Source organism: Nothoprocta perdicaria, unplaced genomic scaffold, assembly GCF_003342845.1.
Source record: "Nothoprocta perdicaria isolate Ctin4 unplaced genomic scaffold, notPer1 scaffold_25, whole genome shotgun sequence".
Lineage (NCBI taxonomy): Eukaryota > Metazoa > Chordata > Aves > Tinamiformes > Tinamidae > Nothoprocta > Nothoprocta perdicaria.
In genome coordinates this window covers 343,496-368,277 of record NW_020455477.1, presented here as the reverse complement: position 1 = coordinate 368,277, position 24,782 = coordinate 343,496, and the positions used below count along the sequence as shown (strand labels likewise).

General features: G+C 49.5%; 1 protein-coding gene across 1 annotated transcript in view; it reads left to right on the top strand.

Moving 5' to 3' along the window:
• The first annotated feature begins 4,839 nt into the window (after positions 1-4,839).
• PIK3CB (phosphatidylinositol-4,5-bisphosphate 3-kinase catalytic subunit beta) overlaps positions 4,840-24,782 on the top strand; it is an 86,145-nt gene continuing 66,202 nt past the window's right edge. Inside the window, exons 1-2 of the mRNA XM_026040092.1 lie at positions 4,840-4,896; positions 7,089-7,243. The gene's annotated coding sequence lies outside the window, so the exon portion shown is untranslated. The remainder of the gene's footprint in view (positions 4,897-7,088; positions 7,244-24,782) is intronic.

Here is a 24,782-nt window from a genome sequence, read left to right as displayed (position 1 = left end):
GCACGAATGGCTTGGACAGGGCGGTGCGTGCGGCTTTGGGAAGGCTGCGTCGGGCAGCGGGAGCTCAGGCTCAGGAGACATCGTGGCCCCCAATTCCCGGGGGAGCGGGACACCCTGGCACCGCTGCCCAACCTTCCCGAGCACCTGCCCGCCCCGCGGGCCCTCCTGGGAACCCTGTGCTGCGTGTCCTGGCCCTGTCCCCAGGCTCATCTCAAAGGTGCCCAAGGTTGTCGTCCCCTCTCGCTGCTGTGCCCACTGCCCTCAGTGCCTCGCAGCTTGGTTCTGTTTTCCGTGCATCTCCCGGATACGCACCCGGGCAGCAGCCCTGCGTGTCTAAGGCTGTTTGCCAGGAAGCTGCTGACACGAGCGCAGCAAAATACTTGGCATCACTCATCTCTCCATAGCCAGAGTGCTGTGGAGAGGGGAAAATCTCCTCCTCTTACCATCCAAACCATCACTGCTTGCTTTGTTGTGGGGTGCCTACGTGGCCGAGGGTACCCATGCAGCCAGTTGCTGGGCTTGCCCTGCTTCCCGGTTTTCCAAAAGCCATTCCAGCTCCATTTCTTTCCTTGCCTTAGCGCTCCTCCCGGGGTGCAATCAGACTCCTCCAGTTCTCTTCCATACACTGCGGATAGCTTCCCTCTTTGCCAAAAAGCATCCCGAGATCTTCCCAGGGCTTCTGGGTCCAGTGACCCGCAGGCCGTGTTCACTCGTCCTGCTCCGTAGGGCTTTGTCCAGATCAATCCTACTAAGATTTTCTATTTTCAATGAGCATCACGGATCCGTGTTAAGTGTTTCATGGCAAATTCCTATTGTTCTGGGAAAAAAAAGGCTTCCAGCGCCGTCTGGACCATTTCCGAATGTCTTTGCTGCTGCTTTGGATAAAAATCTGAGCAAAATTTTGCCATTTCCCCTCAACCTTTAATTCACTTCTCATCATTTTTGACTAGCTCTGTTATGCTGTAAGACAAGGAACAGAAACCTGGATGTTTAACATTTAACAATGTCTTATTGTCTCGTTGCTCTTGGAAAAGGGAATGGAAGAGGAAAAGCCTCCCATACAGCTGTAAACAAAGTAGAAGGAAGTGAGTTCACTGTCCAGGGGAAAGCACAGCACTCCCACGGAGGAGATTTTGATTTTGGTTGTGGGGAAATGCCCCTCTGCTTTATTCCTGAGCAGCTCTTTGGGTGCTGCAATGCCAAAAATTGCACGAGGAAAGGCCAAGCAAGCCCGTGGTGTCCTCAGTGCACCTGCCTTGAGAGTGACTGTGGTGAGGATAGGGATGAAGGTGGCCCATAGCCTGCACAGGGGAAGATCGATGGCAAAGTTTGTGCTGAGTTCAGTGACGCACGCTTGGACCTGCTAGGGACAGGGCCACACTGAGTCGTTCCTTTTCCAGGGATTTCCAGGGTTCCCAGTGCCAGAATCCTGCCTGTCCCCATCCATGGTGCCCCCTGCCTGCTGCTCCCAATCCCAGGCTCTCCAGAGCCCTCTTCCCTCCCACATCCGTTTCTTGGGTTTCCTTTACCTCGTCCTCACGGCTGCCCTGCCTCTGGACACCTGATGATCCCGCGGGAGAGGGGCTCGGGATCCCCAAGTCACTGCAGGTCAGAGCTGTGATCAAAAAGTATGGGAAAAAAACACAGCTTAACACTTCTGAGGAGGTTAAGGGGGTGGCGTAAAAAAGAAATACCAATGTTTTAATAAAAGAAGAGAGAAAAAGAGACCGAGAAAACAGATGCATGAAATCTGCTTCTAGAGTCCGAGGCTGAAGCAAAACATCATTGGAGAATGGGAGATGAAGTGGTTAAAAACAAACAAAAAAAAAGAGTCTACAAAGTTAGAGACCCTTGTGAGAATGGCAAATAAATGGCAAAGAGCTAAATAACGTGCAAAATTATGGTCATGTTGCCTGATGCAGGAAGGGAATTGCTATATTTAGTTTTAGAGCCTCAAGTAAATAATGAAAATGTGTGTAGCATCATCCTGATAGGCTTTCCTAGGGATATTTGTGAGATTTATCTTATCTGTCTCTTCCTAGAGAAAAGGGAGGCAGTAGCTTTAATGCCTGCACTTCACCGAAGCACGGAGAGAGCAGCGGATCCTACTTTATCCCCTTCCTCCAGAAGATGGCAAAAGTTAGCTGGACTGCACAGGGCTGGAGGGAGGAACTTGCTGCTTCAGGGCTGCTGCTGCATTCCCATTGCCRCTCATCCCGCTCCATTTCCCGTCACCGCCTGACGTAAGCGCTGTCCCCAACCCCGCCGAGATACTGGGGCGCTGGGAGCACCGAGCTGGGGCTCGGGCAAMAGGCGCCCACGTTGGCGGGCACCTCTGTGCCCATCAGAGAGGGCAGCCCCACGGACGTGACATGAGGTCTGGCTATAGTGGGTAGAGGAACTTGTATTTATAGAGGAATCTTGATAGAAAATAGAGGAAAAGAGAGGAATTTAATATTCGTTCCTAAACAAGGAACGAATATAAAATAAATACATATAGCAAAACATTAGATTAAGTACAGATCTGGCAATGAGAAAGCATTTTCCAGCTCAACAAAGAACACTAGAAAAAGGAATGATGTACAACAAATAAAATCAGAAGAAATACAAAATGCCCCTTTCTTTCTCATATACTTTGTTTATTTTGCTCCTATATTTAGCTGCTCTGGCAGTTTGTAGTTTCAGTATTAGGAAAATGTGAGAGCGTTTGAGTAAAGCGATACGCCGAAGTCGAGGCAGTTGAGGGGCTGTCTGCCAGCGGAGGAGAACTGAGGACTCCTTGTTCAGAGGACACTGCCGAGGTGTTTGGCCTCGGCCTAACCTGGTGCTCACCCCACAGTTAGGTTCTAAGCTGATGCCAAACACGTTTGGCCCCTCATTTTTTTTGCAGCCTAAGGATTTTCCCAGCTACAGTGATCCGTGGAGCTTGTGGCCATGTCTTGGAAGACAAGGGAGCAATGGGCCAGGCAGGAGGACACCAGAGTCACTCTTGCAAAAGGCCTTGACAACATGACACCAACCCGTGATAAGAACCCAGCAATTCAGGACAGCTACTGCCCCTCTTAAATCTCCTCTACGGGGAGGTAGGTTGTGTGCCACGCTGAGGGGAAGGTCCAGCTGGCTTCTTGCAACAGTGCAGAAATGAGGACATATGAACTGCTTTAATACTGAGTTTTGGTTTTGGACAAGGTGCTGCTGTTCATACACACGTTTGCTCCTTTGGTCAGCGTTCAGGGTGTCAGCCTCATTGCTTAAGGCTTGCAGAAAGATAATGATTATGTCCTCTGTTATGAGAAAATGTCCATGTCACAGTTGACTTCTTGGAGGTCATACCCTTATTATTCAAGCTCCCTGGAAAATTTTAGCAAAGTGATTCCCTGACCTTTCACTCCCCGAGGAAATGCAAATTTTTAAGAGGAAGAATTTGATTTTTCTTTGAAGACTTATAGTGTGTCAACATATTCTGTTTTGCCATCCAGGAGGAGAAAAAAATCTCAGTACCTCAAAATTTCTGGCTATGCGGAGTTTTGTGGATAGCAGAACTGTATAGACGAGTAATCTGGCCATTTTTAGCGAAGGAGAATCAACACCCAATGCAGGGAATGAGCCTGCATCTCCTTAATTATTATGATTCAGCAAGAGGGACGGTGAAGAATCAGTTCTGACCACGTTGCAAGACCAGCTCGTGCAGCGCTCGCCGAGCTAGTTCAATCACGCCGGCTGCGTCAGCCTGGCTTCCCCAGCTAAGAAGCAAAGGAAGCTGCGAGACAATAGCTACAGCCGTAGGAAGCTCTCTAGCCTCACCCTGGCTTCCTCTCTGCTCCACGGTATTACCTGCCTGTTTGCCTCTCTCCGCCAGGTTCACCTTCCTCTAGGCCCGGCCTTAGGAGCTCTGCTTTGGAGAGATGGAGCTGTGCGGAGGGGAGCGCTCTCGAGGTATCGTGTCCCCTGTGCTGCTGCGGGCCCTTTTGCGGCCACCCAAAGCAGGGCAGGACTCGGATATGACAGATCAGCAGAAGCTGAAGCAGTTTCTACTTCTCTGTTACACCTCACGTCAACAGGGACTTGGTGATTTATTTTTTATTCTTGCTCTTAAGCAGCTGACATTTCGGCACAGCACATTGGGGAAGTGGATTGTTTCTAAATCYGTGCCTGCAGATCTGAAAGGAGGATAAAGTGTGGGGAGATGCAGCGTGCACATTGAACGTTCTCCAGAGGGGCCGGGGCTGAGGAAATCCAACACAATGAAGCTGGGGCTGTCCTGAGAGCGCAGGCTGCTGATGGAGGGCGATAGAGCACGTATCAGCTTCGAAAGGCCAGGGRAAACTGTAGACGGTTGTGGCTGCTGCTCCAAAATCTGCTTGGCTGGGGGATCACAGATGCCACAGTAAAACACCGAAACAGTGGGCTTGTTTTGTGTGCTTGTTTGTTTTGCAGCTACTCTCCAAATATGTTATTTGTGCATTTGTCTCCATCAGGGACAGAGCCTGGYCCTCTGCCTAGGCACCTCAGCAAGAGGCCTTGGTCACTGCAGGGGCAGTTTTAGGGAAGCTGGGGAGGTTTGGAGGGCTTGTGACCAAGCTCTGCCCTGCTACAGTCCCATCACTCCATATTAGCCACAGTCTCTCCTGTATTTTCTGTCCCAGCTGTTTTCTCTTAGGTCCCTCTCACCAATCAATGAGTCACCACCAAAGGGGGTGTCTGCTGAAGGCGTCGGGGCCCTGAGGCCCTAATGACCCTAACCAGCCTCACCTGGGGCCTCTACCAGGCCCCTGCCCATTGGCCCAGGAGCCTATTTAAGCTCAGCCAGGCCCACCCCTTTTTTCCTGAGCTGTGTCCTGGGATGTTTGTCTGCTTTGGGATCCTCTGGAAGCAGCACTTGGTCAGCTGGGTGAGGTAAGAGCTGCTGGGTGGCCTCTTGACTGGGGAGAGGAGCCTTGGGAGTCCGGCCTGCTGTTTGGTCTCCTCTTTGTGAAGAGCAAGTGAATTGTGTGGGGCAGAGACAACCCCCTGGGTAAGGGCTGAGGGTTCCTGGCTGATGGTGCAGCTTGTTGTGTCCTGGGAAGCAGAGAGAAGCTGCAGAAACAAAAATGTTTTAAAAATTACTCTCTCCCTYCCAGCTCTTGTCCTGTTGTCCCTATTTTCTGTTGTTAGTTTATCTGGGTGTCGCTTCCCCTGTGTGGGCTTCTGCCTTGGCTCTGTCCCTTCTTGTTTCAGAACAGTGTCAGCTTTTGGGTCCTGCTGGCTGCTGGTTTGGTGCCTGGCGCCTTGCCAGCAATTCCCAGCTCCCGGCTGGAACGGGCTGCTATGGTGCTAGTGGGCGGCTTCATCCCTTCCTACCAAGCACCCCAGGGTGCTTGGCTGGGGGGAAGGCGCTGCGAGCCCGGCCGTTCGCGAGAGGGCGGCCGAGACCCCCGGAGAGCCCCGAACACGAGTGGGCGAAAACGGGGCTCGGAGCGGAGCCGGAGGCCGCCGCGGCGCCGCTCCCGGCCGCCAGGCGGCGCCCCGGTGTCCCGGTGTCCCGCCGCTGCGCCCCGGCCCCGGGGCCGCCCGGTGCTGCCGCCCGCCCCGCCGTTGTGCACGAAGGAGCCCCTGTTTGCAGCCGCTCGTGCTCCCGCCCAGGCTTTTCGGCAGCCCCAGCATCATCGGCGTCTTTGAGATGAAGCCGGGGGTGCCGTGGGGGTGGGCTTGGCCCCCCAGAGGCGCCTCTTCCTCACCGGGCTGCACTGGAGCATCCCGGCGGCTCTTGCACCACAGCTGTGCACTGCTGGCTTTGCTCCTGTCCGCMCCGAGCTGCTCCCAGCAGCAGCTTCAAAGGTGACTTGCTTTAATATAGTGACCTGCGAGCAGCACTGCCTGAAAATGACCTGGTTGTGCTACTTGAACTGCAATTATTTATTATGTATGTATATTGAACAAACTGGACTAGGCTTTGCTTTATCCCTGTAATTGTAATTTGGCTTGAAGTGTTTGTCAGTACAGCCAATAAATAAGGACAAAAACTAATCCCTCAGCAAGAGCTTATTCACCCAYTGCCCAGCGGTGTCTCGAATGATTTATTGGATGACTGTTTCCTGGCCATGGATAAGATAGGGTGAGCAGTGGAAGTGATATTTATTGGGATAGATTGGATCACTGATGGGAAAGCCGATCCCAGCTRCTTTTCAGCTTTGGCAAGCGTGCAGGAGACAACTCTATTTTAGAGGGTGAAATGTATGTTTCCTTAAGGATTAGCAGGGTAAAGCYAAATATGTGTGTCTTCAAGTTGACTTGTGGCTTTTATATCCTTACTTAAGGTTATCCCAACTGGCCAACACTCAGACTTTATTGAATTTTGCTTATATCATGTGGAGATTTCTTTCTCTCCAGATTTCCTTCATTGGAAGAAAGGACTGGCCATCAGTGAGTTCCCAGTTGTCAGCTCAGAGTATGTGGCCAGGACAAAGGAAAACAAGAAAGCATTTCTCATTAGCAGGAATGGTAATGTCTGACCTGTATTGATCACCACTATTTTTCTGCTTATATAGAGTGTTGATCAGGTACCAAATAGAAATACCTGCCAGTGAAGGACTTCTAAGAAAGGAAACAATATTTGAGGACTAGCAACAAATGCTGTTCTTTGTTTTGCCCTGAAATATATGTAAAAATGACTATTGAGAAGCATCTGATGAGGTTTAACATTCTGCAGTTGTATGGATGGTTTTGTTAACATTTCTGTGCTTAGTTTTTAATAGGTGAGGTTTTAAATGCTGTACATTCAAGAAAGTAGTAAGTAAACACTGRGAGCAATGAATACAGTTGAGCAAACCCATGAAAAGGCCAACATAGAACCCAAAGAGGAAAGCACCATGAAATCTTTATTAGTTTATAATTACTTTAATTACTTGGCTGTTCTGCCACGTTCTTTGTTTCTTTATGGCACCATTTTCCCAAGGGAAGCACTCTCAGTGGGAATGCAGCGAGCGGCTCCYGGGATCCGTGGCTGTCGCTTCCAGGGCAGCGTCACATCAGCAGCCGGAGCCCACGTGGCTGGTGGCTTTGCAGACGTAGTGCTGGGGTGTTTATGTGCATCTTGACTTGTTTTTCAGGATCTGTGGTTGTATCATGAAGCTTGCYGCCCAACAGCAGGAGAAAAAGCACTTGTGAGGCAGAAGGGACGCGTCACTGCAAGATGCAATTCTCCCAACCAAAGTTGAGAAGAGGCAACAACACAGTCCACTGTGCCCTTCTGCGGGCAACAAAGGTAACTTGTGTGCAACATAATGAGGACTTGTGTGTGGTAGATGGGCCATGGCTTTCAGTTGCAGGGCATTGGCATCAACAAGCGCGTGCAGTGCACAGAGATAAGAGATTTCCTGCACAAAGCAGAGAATTAGAAAGGATAGATTGTTATTGCTTACACATTACAGAACAAATACACTGGGATTAGTGCTGCAGCCTGTCACGGCCTGGGCAGGACTGTCCCTGTTTCCTTCTGGGCTGGTTTCTGCCTTGGACTTGTCCGTCAGCCTGGGAGGATGACAAAAGGCTGTGGCTCAGAGGCATCAGATACTTCATTTGGCAAATCTCCTGCCAGCCCACAGAATGGCAAGTGCTGAGGGAGAGCGGGGAGGGAAGAAGTAGGATCCACTCATAACAATTTCCTCATGGCCTGGGAGATGCATCAGGAGACCATAATGTCCAGTTCTTCATCTTCCCCTGTGCACTCCTAAAAGCCACTTATCCTTCCTTTAGGGAGGTCACTTACGTGTTTTGCAGATAAATGGCCCGCACATGCAGAGCTGTGAATAGAACCTGTGGCTTTGAGTGATGTGGTTTATCTGCTTTGATGCAGTGCCTTTTGAAACAAATCTACCTGCCAGAGCGATTGGCCTGCTGCTCGTGGTGGCTTAATCTGCTGTCTGTGTGCAGAGCCAGGGCTGGGCCCAGCGATCCCGTTTGCTGACATTCCTGTCCTCTCCCAAATGCTTGTGCAACTCTTTGGGGAGCGTGTCCTGGAGCAGGCTCTGGGTCCCACAGTTGTAGGGGGAACCTGGGAGCTCTCCTGGGAACTGAGGGACAAATGGCTCAAGCCGTGCTGTAAATCCAGGTGGGAAAAGTACAAGTTGAAGACTGACCCATGTTGTACGTGGTGCTCTGCAATGCTCCTAATCATGCCAGCTCTGATCCTGTGATGTTCCTAATGGCCATGTAGTTCAAAACTGCCCATGGAGAGTAGATCCTCTCGGGCTGATGGGGGCTCCTGTTCCTTTCTGTTTGGTGCCTTAAGCATCAGTCTTAGTAGCAGGATGATGCAGTTACCTTCATGCCTGTGCCAGTGACTCAGCCTGGACCTGATCTGCTGATTGTTGCTCCAACAGCAGCTGGTGACCACCTGGCACAGCTAGGACAGCAACAGAGTTAAGGCTACACCACTGAATTAGCCACCACCTGGGCCAAGCTGTTTAACCTTGTGGTCCTTTGAGTTACATGGGAGCATGGTCATTTTGAGTTTCCTTTCTGCTGCCTAAGGATTTAATTAGCCAGCAGCTGCAAAGCAGACAGCAATTGCTACAGAAAACTTGTGAAACAAATAGGGCTCTAGTCCTGATGGAGGTGCATCAGGAGCAGTCACGACAGGAATATATCAGAGTGATACTGTTTCTTTGTTTTAGTTTAAGCAAGGCTAATTTAATTATTACTAGCCTATGTAATCAAATGAAGTATAACTGAGTTAATATTACATCATAAGCAACAACATTCCATGCTGTGAGGATAGGAAGCAAATAAACCACCCTTGCTTTTCACGCCGAAGATGCTATCTGGCATTAGCATAGATATTGTGTGCGTAATGAAAGCCATCCTTCATGTGCAGAGCGGTGGTTGCAGCTCTCTCAATTCCCCAGCAATGGCAGACCTTGTAATGAGGAGGTTGCAGGTGATTGCAGGGGTAGGCACTGCTGCTGCTGCCAGCCCTGCAGCCGGTCCYGCAGGTCCCTGCGCAGCCGGTGCCTCGGGCAGCTCGAGCCCTGGCCGTGGGGCTTGTGCCCTGTCCTGTCCCCGTGTGGGGCACTGGAGGACTTGCTGCTGGGTATGAAGGCCCCCCCTTCCCCTGCACACAGACAGCAAGTGAGCACCCACCTTCAGGCAACGCCAGCAGCCTGAAGCACTGTGACAACCTTGGCGTCCCCAAGGTCTTCCCTGTCAACACCTCTTCATGTCTCATGTCTTGTTCCTCCCTCTCCTGCCTCAGGGACAGAGGAGGCCCTGCTGCCTTCTCGGCCACACTTGCCTTCTGGGGAGTTTATTCCCATCGCAAGGMTGCTTGTGAGACATGGCAAGATGAAAGAGCTCGGTAATGCCTAGGTGGTTTAACTGTCACACACACCTTGAGTCGCTTCCATCAGCAGCTTACCAGAATATTGGTAAATAGATGTGTTCAAAAACAAAAATGAATAAAACGGATATTTCCATGGAAGCATTTGGGCTGGTACACATGAAGCTGTGTGTTTTAGACCTGTGCATGTATTCTTGTACTGCACGAGTGTCAAGCTCCTTGACAGGAAGCTTGCCCTCTACTTGCTGCTTCTGCAGGTATGTTTATCATGCACATATGTATTGCTGCTCTAAAGTCACTGCTGTGTCCAGCAGCACCTAGGTGAGCCTCTTCAGGAAATGTGTCCAGAGCATAAGCTCATTCTGATGATTAAAGGAAGCCCAGATGAATAGGCATGCCTTAAATGGCTTGTAACAGAAGCTGAAAGGCCAGCAGCATGTGCACATCACAGACCTGTCCCTGTGTGAGTGTGACTGCCGTGGACTTGGTATCTTTAATGGGCCAGGGCTGTAGTTTGCATGCTCCAATATACTGATCTTCAAAGCAGGTGTGGTGGAGGCATTTGCTAAGTGCTAGGGCTCAGTAAGTGCTGCTTGGGAGATGACATTTGGGATTAGGGCCTTGGCAAGTGAGAAGAGGCTGGCTAGCGATGGGAGGGTAAAGACTGAGGTGAGTGGGAGCTGGAGGGTCTGTGGGGCAGAGCAGCCCCATGGTGGTGGCCCCGGGGCTGCCCTATGGGCTGTGCTTGGAGAGGCTGTTGGCTCCCAGCTCGTGCTGGCTCCGGCTCTGACCCCGGTAATAACAGAGCTAAACCTCAGGCTTGGGCCCACGGGCAGCATCAGGGCTGTTTGCAGAACAAACCCAGCGTGCTGCTGGCAGCAGGTAATTCCTCTCCTGGAGTCAGTCTATCACCACCTCTTCTTCCCTTCTTAAGTCCTTGCTTCCCAGCTGTAGAGCCAAAAACCTCATATGTCTCTTGTGTTCATAGAGCACAAAGGAGTTYTGTTACAGTTCAACAGTTCAGGTGGAAATGAACTTGCAGTGAACCTGAAAATCATACTTGTAAAGCCATTTATCAGTTATTAAAATGTGGTGTATTGACAGCCCTAGCTCTAAAGTGTCTAAATTCAAGGGTACAATACTGTCCTTTTCCCTATGTGGTATTTTCACAATGTTTACTGATTACAGTCAGAAATAAGGACCAGCAGAAAGCCTTATGGATTCCACAGGACCATCAGAATATTCCAATTCCTTATTGGCAACTATGCAGATAGCTGCTTTACCTGTTCAGATAGCGAGGACGAGCTGCTTGGGCTGTGAGCCTGCTTCCAGGAAGGTCTCCCTGCAAAGGTCCCTAAGGAAAGAACAAGGGTGGTGCCAGATAGCGGCGGGAATACAAAGGATCCTTGGAAGCTGAGACGCACATAATGTTGTCAGGATCTGAGGAATGCTAAATATGCTGATAACAGTGACACGTAGGTAAGCTGCATATGTGGCCATCAGTATAAAGGTCAGGATGGGCAGATAGGCCGTCTGCTGCTGAGTGAGATCCTGCCGTGTCCATAGAGGTTTCCTGCTGAGATCCCGCTGTGTCCGCAGAGGTTTCCTCACAGCCGAGAGGGCAAGGAGCTGAGTAAGTCTGTGTGTGTTGTCACTCTGAGGTGGCCCAGCAGGGCTGGATGCAGGGGGACAATCCACACCAGTGTTGTCTGTGCCAGGAGGCCGGTGGAGGGTGGATGAAGGATTAGTTGTTTGTTGCATGGTTCAAGTCAGTGGTTTGAACCAGGTTTTATTGGGATGGCTTGGCTGGCAGTCAGATGCAGCCTCCTGAAGGGCCTTGGCTGCTGCTTGGTTTCTTCTAGGATTTGGATTTTGCACTTGTACTGCCCTGATGTGCATGGGTTTTGACTCAGAGCAGGGTGCTCACACGGATCCTTTCAAAGCATGGCTTGACCTGGAGCTCCTGCAACAGCTGCTGGCAAAGTGTGKTCCAAGATCTGTCAGGGAGAGCTGTGCACCCAACCCTTGTGAATCCYGGTTCGGATGCAAAAGCCCCTGCAGTGTCAGTGGTGACCGGTGTCCCTGTGGGCAGAGCAGGCCGGGAATGATGGTCCCAGAGCTGCGACCTGCCGGGGCGGCGCATCCCGCTGCACCGGGGGCTTGGAGCAGGGCCGGGCTGGCCGAGTGGTGCGGAGAGCATGAGAGGGGCTGCCCGTGGGGCAGGGGCAGCGGCCTGGCTGGGCTCTGGGCCTTGCTCTGCCCCTCGCTGCCCTGGGCAGCACCCCATGCCGAGAGCCTCCTGCTCCATGCCCATGGCTAAAGGGTTGATGTGTCCGGGGGAAGCCCAGCTCCTCTTTGCTTCAGCTCCTTACAAACCTACCTTTTGCTCCCATACACGAGTGCTGCGGTCCCAGGCCCGCTGGCCTTGCGAGGGGCTGCTCTGTGCCCTTTGGGTTCCCCTCTCTTGGCGGTGCTGCCGCTGGTGAGGAAAATTCCCCCCTCGTGGTAGCGCTGCCAGGTCCCCAGGCCGCTTCCCTGAGCGGGGGGGAATGAAATAGCATTGGATGTGCTGCAGCAGGAACAAATCCGGGGGGGGGGGGGAAAAAAGCCATGGAGGCTCCAAGGGGCTGTGAGGCTGATGTGGCAGGAAGGGACAGAGCAGGGCCACCCCCAGGGCCAGAGCGGGGCTGAGGCCACTGCCCTGGGCTGCCGGCTGTGTCCAGCCACTCAGGGTGTTAATGGGAAGAATCTAGCAGTTAACTAGGGTTTCAACTATTTTTTTCCTTAAATATTTTCCGAGTGCGCTGTCCTGAACTGTAACCTCATGGTTTTTAAACAGCAGTCTTTGCTGTTTAAACAGCAGTTTTGCTGTTTTGCTGTTTAAACAGCAGTCTTTGCTCCCGCAGCAAGGTGTTTTCCCTGGCTGTGATTCAGGGCCAGGTTTTCCCATTCCAGCTCAGCTGCTCACTCTGGCTCTGAGTCGCTGGTGGCTCCTACAAGCCGGTGTCAGAACTGGTGGTGAGTCGCTCCCTCCGGATGGGCTTTTTGGTGGGCTTGGGGCTGCTGGGTTTTACTGGTATTTGGGATGTGCTGGAGGCTGCTGGAGTCAGGGATCTGTCACAGGGCAGGGGAGTCCTGGTTGTCTGTGGGCCCTTGGTCTTACTTCTTGTGGCCATTATATCCTGTGAGTGTTGTTGTGTTTTGTGCATGTGTGATTGTGCAGGATGTGTKGAAGCACAGCAGGGCTTCTGTCACCACCTGCAGCAGGAATTCTTKAGTCTGGAGTAACTGGGACTGGTAGTTTTGTCCGGAGTGCACGAGGGAGCCGGGGGCTGCTTCGGTCCCCACRTGGGGGTCCTGTCACAACGATGTCACGGGAGATGTGCTCTGGCTGTGAGCTCTCCAGGAAGGTGCTGTGGTTTTGCTCCTGGTTTTGCTGAACAGCAAGGACAATCCAGTAGGTTGGTTGGGTTTGGTTGGAGTGAGGTCCTTGTGTAGAAACCTTCTTATTTTTCCCCTCCTGGGACAAAAGCTGAAATTTCCGGTGGAAGAACACCCTAAAGGCAGTGCGGCATTCCCGGCTTTTGAGGCCTATACGAGTCGCCTCAGGACCAGGCAGTTCTGCTCTCCGGTGTGTGCTGGGCCAAGTGCTGTGTGCAGGGGAAAAACCACGAGCAGGTCCTGAACTTCGTGGCCTTGGCTGCTGTGCTTCTACTAGCAGATCTTGTTTTTTTGCTTTATGTAATATTTCTCTAATTTGGGAATGGATTTTAAGAAAACTTGGGTCTATCCAGCAGGAGTTAGGTTGAAACCCATTAAAGAGCAGTGTGGCTGGGAGCCTTCCTTGCAACATCTGAGTATGAGCAGTGCTGGAAACAGGATACTTGGCTAAAATGGACTTTGTGTCTTGGCTATTGTCGTTTCCCTAATGAGCACAGTCTGACACCTGCCTCCCTCTGCAGTGGACCTTTAGTTTAAAGATATTGTATAAGTATAAACAACCCTCTGACCTTCCTCACTTCCATCTTTGGCTCCGTTCTCCGTTTCCTCCTTTTCCTCCTCGTGTTCTCTCAGCCTCGGCAGGTGTAGCTGCCGTCTCCAGGGACGTTGCCTCCTGGCCTCTCTTCCGCGGGTGCCTCAGCAATGAGGGGATTTGCTGGGTCACACAATTCATTACACGGATCACGCTTGTCTTCTCCAAAGGCATCGCGGTGCCGGAGCCCAGCTCCCTTCCCACTGAGGACCCTGCGGCTCAGCAGAGGTCAGAAACCCCACGTGTGAATTAACRTCAGGTCGTCTGCTTTGCGGACAGCATGGAATTGAATCCAGGACTGTGAGTGACCGAACGGCAGCTCCCGGTGACGCCGTGACCGGCAGCGTGGTGACTCCTGCCAGGTAACGCGGCGGTGGGAGAGGCTTGTTGTTGTTTTCCACGCGAGTCCCTCCAGATAAAAAGCGCTCGTGTTCAAGGTCTGGGTGCTGCAGGTTGTGTTTTGAACTTGGTGAATCAGTCAAAACACCATTGGCACTGAAACTTGGGTAGGAAGGTTGTTTGTGAACTATTAATTGTTTTCAGTGCGGTTGGTGTAATGTGAAGGGCGATTAACATAACCAGTCTTGTGAGTGGTGATAAATTCAGCAAGCGTTACCTCTGCTGTTTAGAGAGGCTGGTTTTTATTACTCATCTCTTGCATGGAAGCTTTCCTACAGCTGGCACAAATCCTTTAAGTACTGACCTAAAGCTTGCGTTTTGCCAAGATTYAGGAAGATGGTTTAAAATACCACTTCTTTCAACTTAGCCACTCAAAACAGGGTTTTCTTTGTCAAAAGCAAAATATGATGACATCATCTCAGTACTGCAAAGTTGCCTTCTGTTGAAATCCTGTGTTTTACCAGCCTATCTTAAGGGGAAGAACATACCTGTGAAATCACAGGGCAGCTTTTGTGTTCTGCTTCAACGAGGAGCTTCTTCCTCAAACCCCTCCTTTCCCTTCCCTTTTAGCCACCTTAGCAGTAGCTAGCGTTGTTGTTATTAGTCGCAACCGTCTGTCTGCATCTCCTTCCGCAATGAGAAAGCGCAGAGATGGTATGTCTGTGGTTAAAGAAAGCTCATCTGGTCTTGGTTTAGTCGCTCGCTTGTGGGCTCGGATGAGAGGACATTTCGTAGGGTGGAAATACAAGAATTGCTCTGTAGTGAGACCACTGCTGCTGTGCTGGAGACCTGCTTCTGGCATCACACACCCGCAGATCTTTATCTGCCACTTACTGGTACTAGCCTTGCTCTAGTCTAAATAGAGCTTTAGGACAACCTATTTTTAGATGCTTTTGTGGTAGACAAGATTTTAATTCCCCTGAATTCTACTCCCTGCTGTTTTAACAGAAGCATTTGTATAGCTCAGTGAGCTGACATGAAGATAGTATTATCCATTGCAAGCTCAGCTTAAGTACACGTCCTTGGAGCAGAGAATCTAGTGAGTGCCCTGCAAAGAGAATTGATGAGCCTTGACTCCGTGTCCCTCATTCTTTTGCTTTCCAATTAGAAGCAAAGACGTGTGAACCAAAATAAATGACCACTTATATCAGTTTCTTTTTCCATCTGCATCAGCAGTTCCAGTACTGCGGATGAGCAGRTTTTAAACAGGAATCTGTTTCTTGCCTTCAAAACTGAAGGTCCCTGATTGCAGAGSTGCTGCTGCTGCTCAGTGTGTGCTCCTCGGGTGGCCTGTGGGCTCTGCCTACCAGCTGTGTGGGCTGCTTTGAAAAATACCAATTATGCAGAATAAAGAGACGGCAGAGGGAAGCTGCTGTTGTCAGTAGATATCACAGGACTCCTTCAGGAGTCTYGATGATGTCAAAGTGTCTTCTGAATTGTTTCCTAAAATACCAATTCAAATGAGTTTCCTCTGCCTGTAGCTGAGCGCTCATAATGATGGTGACTTCCTCAGAAGGGCTCCAACCTTAATGCTGGTGAACTTGTGAATAACCCGAGTGACTTCCATAGTCCTGCTCTTAATTTTTTCTTTTTCACTTGTTTGTGTTTTGCGTGGGTTCAGCTGTGCCTGGCACAGTGTCCGTGCTCGCCTTGTTCAGGGACCTGGGAACCCGGAAATCCCRTTTTTTCACGGCCAGCTGTGCAGTGTGTGGTGGTTCCACCTGTGCTGGCAGGGGCTTCCTGTTTTAGAAGATGAATTTTGTTGAGCAACCCTGAGTTCCTCTGCAAGCAACGATTTTCCTTTCCTGTATGGCAAGGCTCGTTTGCACTCCTCAGAGGCTGTAAACTTGTTTATAGCTCCCACTGAAGCAGTTAGTACCATCTGAGAGCTGCCTGAGTCTCTGCCTTGAATTGTGTTTTGTGAATGTCAAGGCCAACAGTCACAGTATCTGCCCCTACCTCTTGAAGGCTGTTGTCCTATTTTCATTATAGCTTGTGGGTTTGTTGTTCTCTCCAGCAAGTCCAGCTCTTGCTCTTACTGTCTCTTCCAAGCCACAGATTTGATACCAGTGTTTAACTGGCTCCCAAAAAGCAGCCCCGTGGGGTGACGTGGGAGCTCACATCCTGCCACAAGGAAGAAGCGCTTTCCAACACCACTGCCTCCTTGAGGGCCCTGAGCGCTGGGGTGCCACCAGTTCTCACTCCAGTTGCTGCTTTCCCTCCTCAGCCCCTGGAGTGGCCGGTGCTTTTGCCTTGCTTGGGCAGTTACCTCGGTCTAGATCCAGAAGTGAGAAGTGAGGAAATGGCTTTTTTTTATTCTTATTTCCCAAGGAATTTTGCTTCTAGCTGTTTTTCTCCTGTGCGTGCTGCTGTTCACCCTGTTACGGAGCGCGGGAGAAGCAGCCTCATCCCGGCCTGTTGCCGGATCCTTTGCCCACCTCGTGCCCTGCGGCTGCGTTTGCACCCGAGCAGCCTCCCCGCTCGCCCTGCAACCAGCTCCCTGGAAGAAAAGGGTTAAAATGAATTTCCAGGCTCCTTAAACTGCACCTATTAGGGGCTGAGAAGAGTCAGGATAGAAAGCAGCAGGATTTAACACAACTTTAGTGGATTTTCTGTGTTCCTGGCTTGTCTGGGGGAGGGAAGAAGGGGAAGGCTGCACAGCAACAGGTTCCCCAAGCACCCTCAGCATGTCTTACCTGGGTCCAGTTGGGTTTTCCTGCTTTCCTTGAGTGTTTGTTCGTAAGGGAATGTGAAACCACAGAGCAATATGGTGGGAAGAGTGCAGGGGCAAGAGGCAGGAAGGAGTAAGAGAAGAAAAAATTAATGCAGTATAAGTGTTACCCAAAATGAATAGGATAACGGGGAGAGCGAGGCACTGGTGAGGAACATTGATGTTTTTAATCTAGTTGCTAATTTAACCCCAAGCTATAAAAATATACATCTCCATGTACCTCTCATATGACTTGCTTTCAAGGCTATTAAGGTTTTCCATGAATAAAACTCTTGTTCCTCCCTGACCTGTCATGCTGAATCTTTGAAAGTAATTATGATTTAGCAGCAACTGTAAGAAGATACGTGAACTGGGCTCCCGATTCCACCCTAGCATCCAGAATCAACATGCCAATGGATGATTAATAAAAGCTGTGAGAAATGAGCATCTGCCCAGGCCACGAGCACAGGACTTGCGGGAGCAGAATGAGGTACCATCCCCGAGCAGTTTCAGTGCAGCTCATCAAGCTCGCATCTAGTATCGTAGCTTTGACACAACTTAGATTAAGGGTGAGAAAAAAATCCAGCTTAACCAAGAGTTGAGAAATACTGATGAAGAGATCTGTTTTCTTCCCTYACCAAACCGCATCTAGGTGGAACTTTGGCCCCAAACCAGAGCTGGGTGTGTTTTCTCCAGGGTGTACGTGGTTTCTCTCATGCGCTTTAAGGGCTTGAAGAGAGGATGTCAGCTCAGCGAAAGAGTATTTTGAGTCTGCTGTAACCAAAAACTTGATACCAGTTTCAAAACTGACACCAAAAAAAAAAAAAAARAAAATGGAGAAAAGACTTGACAAATGACAGACTTCTGCCAAATACCTTTGGAAAGGTCAGGCTCAGTTTGAAGAAATGCTGTGGAAAGCAACTGAGTTAAGTTCTTTAATAAAAGTCCCCTTAATGTCATTACAATGTACATCAGATAGGAAAAACTGAAGGGGAAAAGCATGAGTTGGAAAACTGTAGCAAGTAGATGGAAAGAATATAGACAGCTGGAATGAATGGGAAAAGGGCAGGGGATCTGGGAGGGAATATGTGCTGAGCACATGGGGTCTGGAAGGATGGATACCCTGGGAGGGGAGCGGGATGGGGTCCTTGCAGAGCCAGGGTGTGGGGCAGCTGCTGCACATGGGCAGGCAGTGGCTGGTGGAGGGACCAGAGTCATTGATCTGCCACAGAAACTGAGCTAAGCAGCCCCTGCGGTCGTGTGGGGTTGGATCAACTGGCTGTGAGGGTTCTTAGTCCCCGATTTAGCAGCCTTGGCTCTGGCCCTGCTGCGTTGGTGACGGCGTTTGCTGCGCGGAGCTGCAGGTTGGCYGCTTGCTGCGGAGCGAGCCGGCTGAGGGAGCGCGGCGTTCCCGGCGGTGCCGCACGCATTGGGAAGGGGAGGATCCCGGGGTCCTGCTCCTGTGCAGGCRGGAGGAGCGGCGTTGCAGAGGCTCCTGCAGCCCGCAGATAACGCTGGCCTCACGCATCCCGCGCGCGTCGTGACGGGAGCTGCCCCACGCAGGCCGGGATTTATCCAGGGTTTGTCCAGAGGGCTTCGTTGGGAATATTTCAGGTGAGACGTGTAAAGCAGGACATGGTTTATCCATGTAGACTCTGCTGCAAAAGCACATCCAGGTGCTGCTCGGGAGGGCTTGGCGGGACAGCGTCACACTCGGGATGCGCCGCGTGGTTGTGGTGCTGGAAAGGGGCACGTCCCTGGAGAACCTGTTACTGCTGCTCATGGGAAGCGCCGAGYGTCTTCTGTTGAGTCTATTATTGTTCTAATTCAGGCTTACACAGTGCAACAGCCCCATTTCATTAGATATTAATTGGGTCTTTTTGTATTTTTTTCATCCTCTTTTTAGGAGGGTTATCATCCAATCTTTAGTGAGTTGAAATAATTGTTTTTTTAATAGAGTTCATGTTGCCAACCCACTASAGCTGCGTGTCCATTCCCTGAGCTGTCACTGCAGGCAAAGGAGGGAGAACACCAGAAAGCAACGACTTTGCAAGGTACCTTCATGCTAAGCAGTGCTTTAGCTGAGCATTTSTCTGTTTTCAGGTTTATACAGAATGACTAAGCAGCAAGGTATGATATATTCCTTGAGAGAAGGCCCTGTGTGCTGTAACAGTGCCTTGTTTATCTACATGCATGTGTCTTTTTAAGMTTGGAAATACCTAAAAAAAAAAAAWTGGTTATGAATAGATTGTAAGAAATGAYAGCACCTATAATGCTAAGCATTTCAGATGATACTGACTGCTGTTTTAGCAGCACATATGGCAATGTTACACCAAATGAATATCCTTATGTTTTTTTCTTGAAGGTGCTTTTTCTCAAAGGTATTCCTTGCATTAAATTCAAGATTTCAAGCTTAAATATGCAATTTTAAAATATTAGATGAAAGCTTGAGGGCTCTTCTACAAGGGAGGGYGTTTCCCAGTGTGAGGGCAGGGAGGTGCCTCCTCCTTGGAAAGCAGCAGTGGAGGCCGGGGCGCTTGGCAAAGGTGTCTGCGGRTGAACTGGCCTCCCCAACAGCTCTTTGGAGCAGGAACCCAAAGCAGGGGACAAGCAGCAGTCAGACCTTTCTTCCAAGTGCTCCTTAGCAAGCCCAGGAGGTGGAGGGGAGCTGTGTTGTCCCTGTGATAGCTTTAGTGTAGCTGTTAATTCCTTTCTTTGTGCCTGGAAAGGATTTGCTGAGGGGGACGGGCTCCTTCTGCCTTGGTTTAGCCTTGTGCCTGATCAGGTCTCATCTAAAGACAACAACTTACATGAGTTCCTGGGTTGTGTACGCAGTTGTTGTCTTGTGGTCTGATTTTGCCCTGATAGCCCCAGTTTCTCTTTTTCTCTATCTTGAACCAGTTCTCACTATCATGCTGCAGTCTTGGCGCAAAGGTAGGATTCCTGCTACAGCTTGGTGGCCTTGGGAGCAGGGAGTGCTGCAGACCTGGTGCTTATTGCCCGAMTGTGGGAGATGGGGTGTAGAGAAGCTGGGGCACGGAGCAGAGAGAGGCCTTGGCGGGGTTGTCCTCTGCTGTTTCTGTTTTCTGTGTCACCCAAACAGGAGTGTTTTTCATGCGACTGGATGTTTATCTCTGCAACGGTCTTGCAGCAACTCGGTCATGATGTCTAGGGGGATGAGTTTCACTTGAAGACAGTCCTTGGAGTATCTTGGCATATTTAGGCAGGATCAGCGAGACCCTTGGTCCTAGGTGGTGTTTAGTGGTGACAGCGTTGGGTCCTTGCTGCAACTTGGGCAGTGAGATGGATTTGTGTGGAAACAATTCARTTATGCAGAAAAGAACAGGCTGACTCGCTGCCAGTTGTCAGCACAGTGCAAATAACAGGCATTCGAAGCATGTTCCTCAGAAAACTGAAAAATACTTGGAAAATGCTGTGGAGAATGCATAGCTTTGAGCAGAGCTCTTGAGGGTGACGTTTTGAGCAAACACTTCTCAGCAGGACACGTGGTGCCGCGTCCTGGAAGTCCCTCTGACAGCCAGCCCTGGGTTGGGCTCTTCCACAGAAAGCCCTTTGGGAAAGTACAAATTCCAGTGGAAAATCCCAGAAACTTTCCTGGGCAATTCTCCTTTGGGATTAATGGAATTCCGCCTGGCYGAGGTGATTGGAGAGCCAGTCTCGGTCCCCGGGATGGTTTTGGCTTCCCGCAGCGCTGGGCAAATGGCCTCCGTCGCTGTTAGGCAGTGCCACAGGCCGATGGAAGGGGATTGCTTATCCTTACAGGGATCCTTACAGGATTCCTTACAGGAATCTAGAGGGTTTATATGAAACACTGGGCTCAGATGGGCCTTTGTCATTTGTCCTTGGATGGATTCTCAGATCTCTGCTTTGATGCCAAATGAGCACAGTTCATGGACCAACTTAGAGGCTTTTAGCAGAGAATATCTCCAAGCAAAGCTTCCTTAGGTGAGTTTTCAAGGGGTTTTAAATCTATATTGGGAGATCGGGAAGGAGGAAAACTCCAGGCAGAGGTTTGTAAGAAATGCTTCATTAATAAGAAGCTGTGGGTGTGCTTTTGCTGCAGAAACTATTTCTCCTGCTATTACAGGGGGAAGCAATAGCAGTTAGGCCAAGACTGCAGCAGAAACACTTACTGGAAATGTTTACATGTTAYTTAATACCTTGACATGCATTATTCAGCTTGCGCAACGTCAGCCGGGGCGGAGCAGGGAGGATGGCTTTGCAAGAGAGGATGATACGATATTCCAGCACTTGAATTCCTGGAATGTATCCGATGGCCCCAAATGGTAGCTGTGCTCRGGAAAACCTTCCCCGGGTGCAAAGGGATTTAATGAAAGGGATTTAATCTTACCCTGAAAGGTAGCAGTTCTCTGAGCCAGCCTGCCTAGAGCAGAGTTGTACCAGAAGACCTCTATGAACCCACTCGGAGCAGGAGAGCTTTGCAGTAAATGGTGGGGCTGTGGAAATGGATGTGGTTTTTGTACTGGAAATGAACCCCCACTATATCTGAGAGCTATGCAAGCTCTCCCTGCTGTGCAAACCACTTAAGCCTCTGCTTCAGCCTTCCTGATGTGGGTGTCTAAAGGGCTTCCTGAATGGGAGCCAAATGGGCTGAGTGTGGAGGAAGGGATGGAGCAGTTTCAGTGCCACAACAGYCCAGGGAAGGAGATGGGGAAGTGTGAAGCTGGTGCCTCTCTGCTCCTCTCTGTTTAGGGAGAATCCAAAACGTCTTTTTGATTCATTTACTGCATGATGTTCCACAGAGGTGACTGTGATAAATAGGGAAGTGACCCCATTTGTGTAATAGTTTAATCTGGGCGGATGTTATTGATTTAGGTGAGATTTTCAGGTTTGTTGTGATAAGATTGCCAGACAGTGTGGGTGAGAGAGGCAGATACTTCAGCTTAGTTTATCAATACCTAGGAGTGTCGTTGCAGAAACAGATTTAACACAGGCATGGAGTTTTTCAAGTACTAAGGCTGGTGTGATTTGTTAGTTCCAGAGAAATGAGACGTGTTTCCTCTTAAGCTGCAAAAAAAGATMTTTGGTTGGCATCTACTCAGATTTAGTCATGTTGGCCTGTAGCTCCGTATGTTTCTCAAAGCAACTGCTGAAAATGTAGTTCTTAGAAATAGCACGAGTGCCCGTGATGCAGGATGACTAAATCGTCTAGCAGCAGAAGGTGGTGTGAAGGAGTGTTTGGAAACATGGGCTGGCGCTGGGGAGCAGTCCCGGAACCTCTGCTCTGAAATGTGTTAAAGGAAGCTTTTTGTGAGGGCAGAATCTGTGGCTTCTGAACCTGTTTTCTTATTGTAAATCAGCACAAAGACATGACCGAGCTGCAGCACTGAGCACTGAACGTTCCTGCTTCTCAGTATGTCTAACTGCTAGTTATATCCATTTCTGATATTCCTTTTTAAACAATGTCATTGTGGCACATTGACAAGAGCAAGTAAGTTCGGATCTGAGATTTTAAAGGGAAGTTAAAAATAGCAGTCTATTTGGAGCTCAAAATAGGTATATTCAGAGAAATTGTTACATGTAATACTTGTGCTTATGGATGTTAGTTTCACAAACTTGTGGTTTGCTCTGATATATAGGTATAGATATGTAAAGATCCACTAGCTTTCTAGTAATATGTCATGATCAATAAGGTGAAAAGGATCTGATTTTCACTGTGGCCTAGAGAAATGTTCATGTGGTACCTGTGCTTCATGGTAACAGAATATGTCAATATGTCAGAATATGTTTCCTGGGTTCATACACATCACAAAACTTCAGAGAGATGAAGATGTGTTTTTGAGGAAAGCCTTTGGTGATTCCTAAGTGATGCACAACCACATTGAGAAGGGATGCTCGCTGTGTACCGCAGGTCAGTAAGTGCCTTTGCTTGTAGAGGAAACTGCTCTTGTGCAATTTGGGGCTGGCGTTCGCGCTCTTGGAGCACTCATGCACTGGAGGAAGCTTTGCTAAGCCTGCCCTACAACCCCGGCATCAGCCACTGGGCAGGCTTGGCAAAAAGCATCAATTGAAAGTGGTATGCAAACCACATGGAGAAATGAGCCTCGTGTAGCGTGTTTCGTATTGAACTTCCATAGTTGCTGAAACAGKGTGATACGCTTGATAGTATGAGCAATTGTGACTCCAGTTTTACATTTGTATCCTTCCTGTTGTCACAATGGCCTACCAAGAAGTCAGCTAGGACATAAATATCTCAAGATTGGAGAAATACGGGTTTCTTTAACTGTGTGTTGTTATACCCAGCCAGAGAGACAAGAGATTAAGGGAACTGAAACAACACTTAAACAGGTTMATCTGGGAGATGCAGAGTGGGCTAGCTGCTCAGCAGGGTATCATCCACCTCCTCCTGAAGTTAACTATTCTGGTACCTTTACAGCGTTTGGGCARTCAGTCCTAGTGAGCAAAACTCACTAAAATGAATTTTGATGCTGGGTTTTCCTAATGGGTGTGTTACAAAGGCGATATGCTTGGCAGTAATAGTGTAACTGTGTGGAGGCAGCTCTCACTTTGAGCTCTGACACATTAAAACCTGCTGGAYGTGGGAGCCTATTTTTAGTAAAAGAAAAAGCAAGTTGGTTGTTGCCCTAGTTTCTGTCACATTGTGCCGTGGGATTTTTATATTTGATTAGAAAAGTTGGCAGGAATAACGTGAATGTGCTCAGTGCCTCATCTGAAACGTGGCAGGGGTAACGGTCTCAYGCTGCTGCCTACTGCGAAGGAGCATTAGTTGTGGGCAGGAGGTGGAAGGCAGGCGTGATGAAAGCTGGTGGGAACCTGGCTGTGATGTGTGAGGTTGTATGTAGGCGAAGGCCCTGGCTCTGCCAGGCACGACCTATGCAAGATGCTCCTAATGTAAGATGGTGTTCGGTATCACAGGGTGGTTGAGGTTGGAAGGGACCTCTGGAGATCATCTAGTCCAACCCCTCCAATCCAGCAGGGACACTCAGGGCGCAGGGTGGGTTTGAGGATCTCCAGATCACTCTTGACCCTCACCCTACTCCTGCTCAGTAGGTATTCAGGGGAAAACATAGCAAGGTCACTTAGAGTTTCACTTTGTGTGCCTTCTAGCTATCAAAATACTGCTTAAGACAATTGTTTACAAATACCTAGAAAAATTCAAACATAAGGAAAACAAGAAAAATGAAAGCAATACGTTGGAGTTGGCCTACACGCTTTGTTTYTGAGATGAACTGATGGAATTCAATAAACAGATGGAATGAGAGGGTTGAATTGAGAAAAATACARTGAAAAGCAGTGGGAGGAGAACAAGAGGGCATGAAGAGGGAGGTGAAGGCACCAGGATGGGGCCCTGCTCGCAGGGAAAACCATTTGTAGACAGACCCTGAGGACAGACATCTGGGTGGCAGTGACAGAACTGACCTTGCTACGAAGCAGGGACAGTGACAGCTCTCARATACTGCAGATGACCTGACCAAGGAACATGTTTTCCTTCTGATAGAGTAACTCCAAATGATTTTACCTCCTTTCAAGAATATTTCACAAAAATATTGAAAAAGCTTTGGGGAAATGTAAAGCAAATAAAGGAAGGAGATTTCTCTGTAACCTTTAAGACTTTCAAAAATCTATGAGAATCTGATAATTTTATCATTGCTAACCTGCCTTTTCAACCCCTATTTTACCCTCAGGGCTACCTGGACCTGTTTACCCTCAGGCCTGTATGGATGAATGGAAGTATTTTTGAAAAATCTGTGCTAGGAAGAGGGGACAAGAGTATGTCGAGGTATTCGTATATAAATAGAGAAGATAGCAGCAAAGTCAGGCTGCAGCTTCAGGATGTTGTTACTTGTGTCAGGCTCTTATTCCTCCCGATTTGTGAGCAGTGTCTTTTAAGTCTCACTGAAATTCAGGCAGGAGAGTGGCTGTTCTGCGCTCTGCGTCCCTCCAGCTTTGAACAGAACTGCCTTTATTTCCAGAAAATAAATACCCTSCGAGTCTGCCGCTCCGCTGCCTTTGTGTCCCAGCCGGTTCCTGTGCATAACAGCCCGAAGCTGGTGGTGCTTTGTAGGTGTTGCAGTGGTGTCAGGGTGCAAGGCCCTTGCAAGATGCTGTTGGTGTTCAAGTGCCCTAATAGATGCATCTTCTCCAGCYGGGATCCAGTTGCCTTCTGGATCATGATCCTCCAGACTCCCTGTGCTTTTTCCAATCATTTTTTCCTCCTTTAGGCCAACCAGCCTTTCCTGTTTCCCATTGAATTTTCTTTCCCACTTTGTTGTGCTCCATGGCTGCAGCTTGGGGCTGCCTGGTGGCGCTTTCCTTGCCTT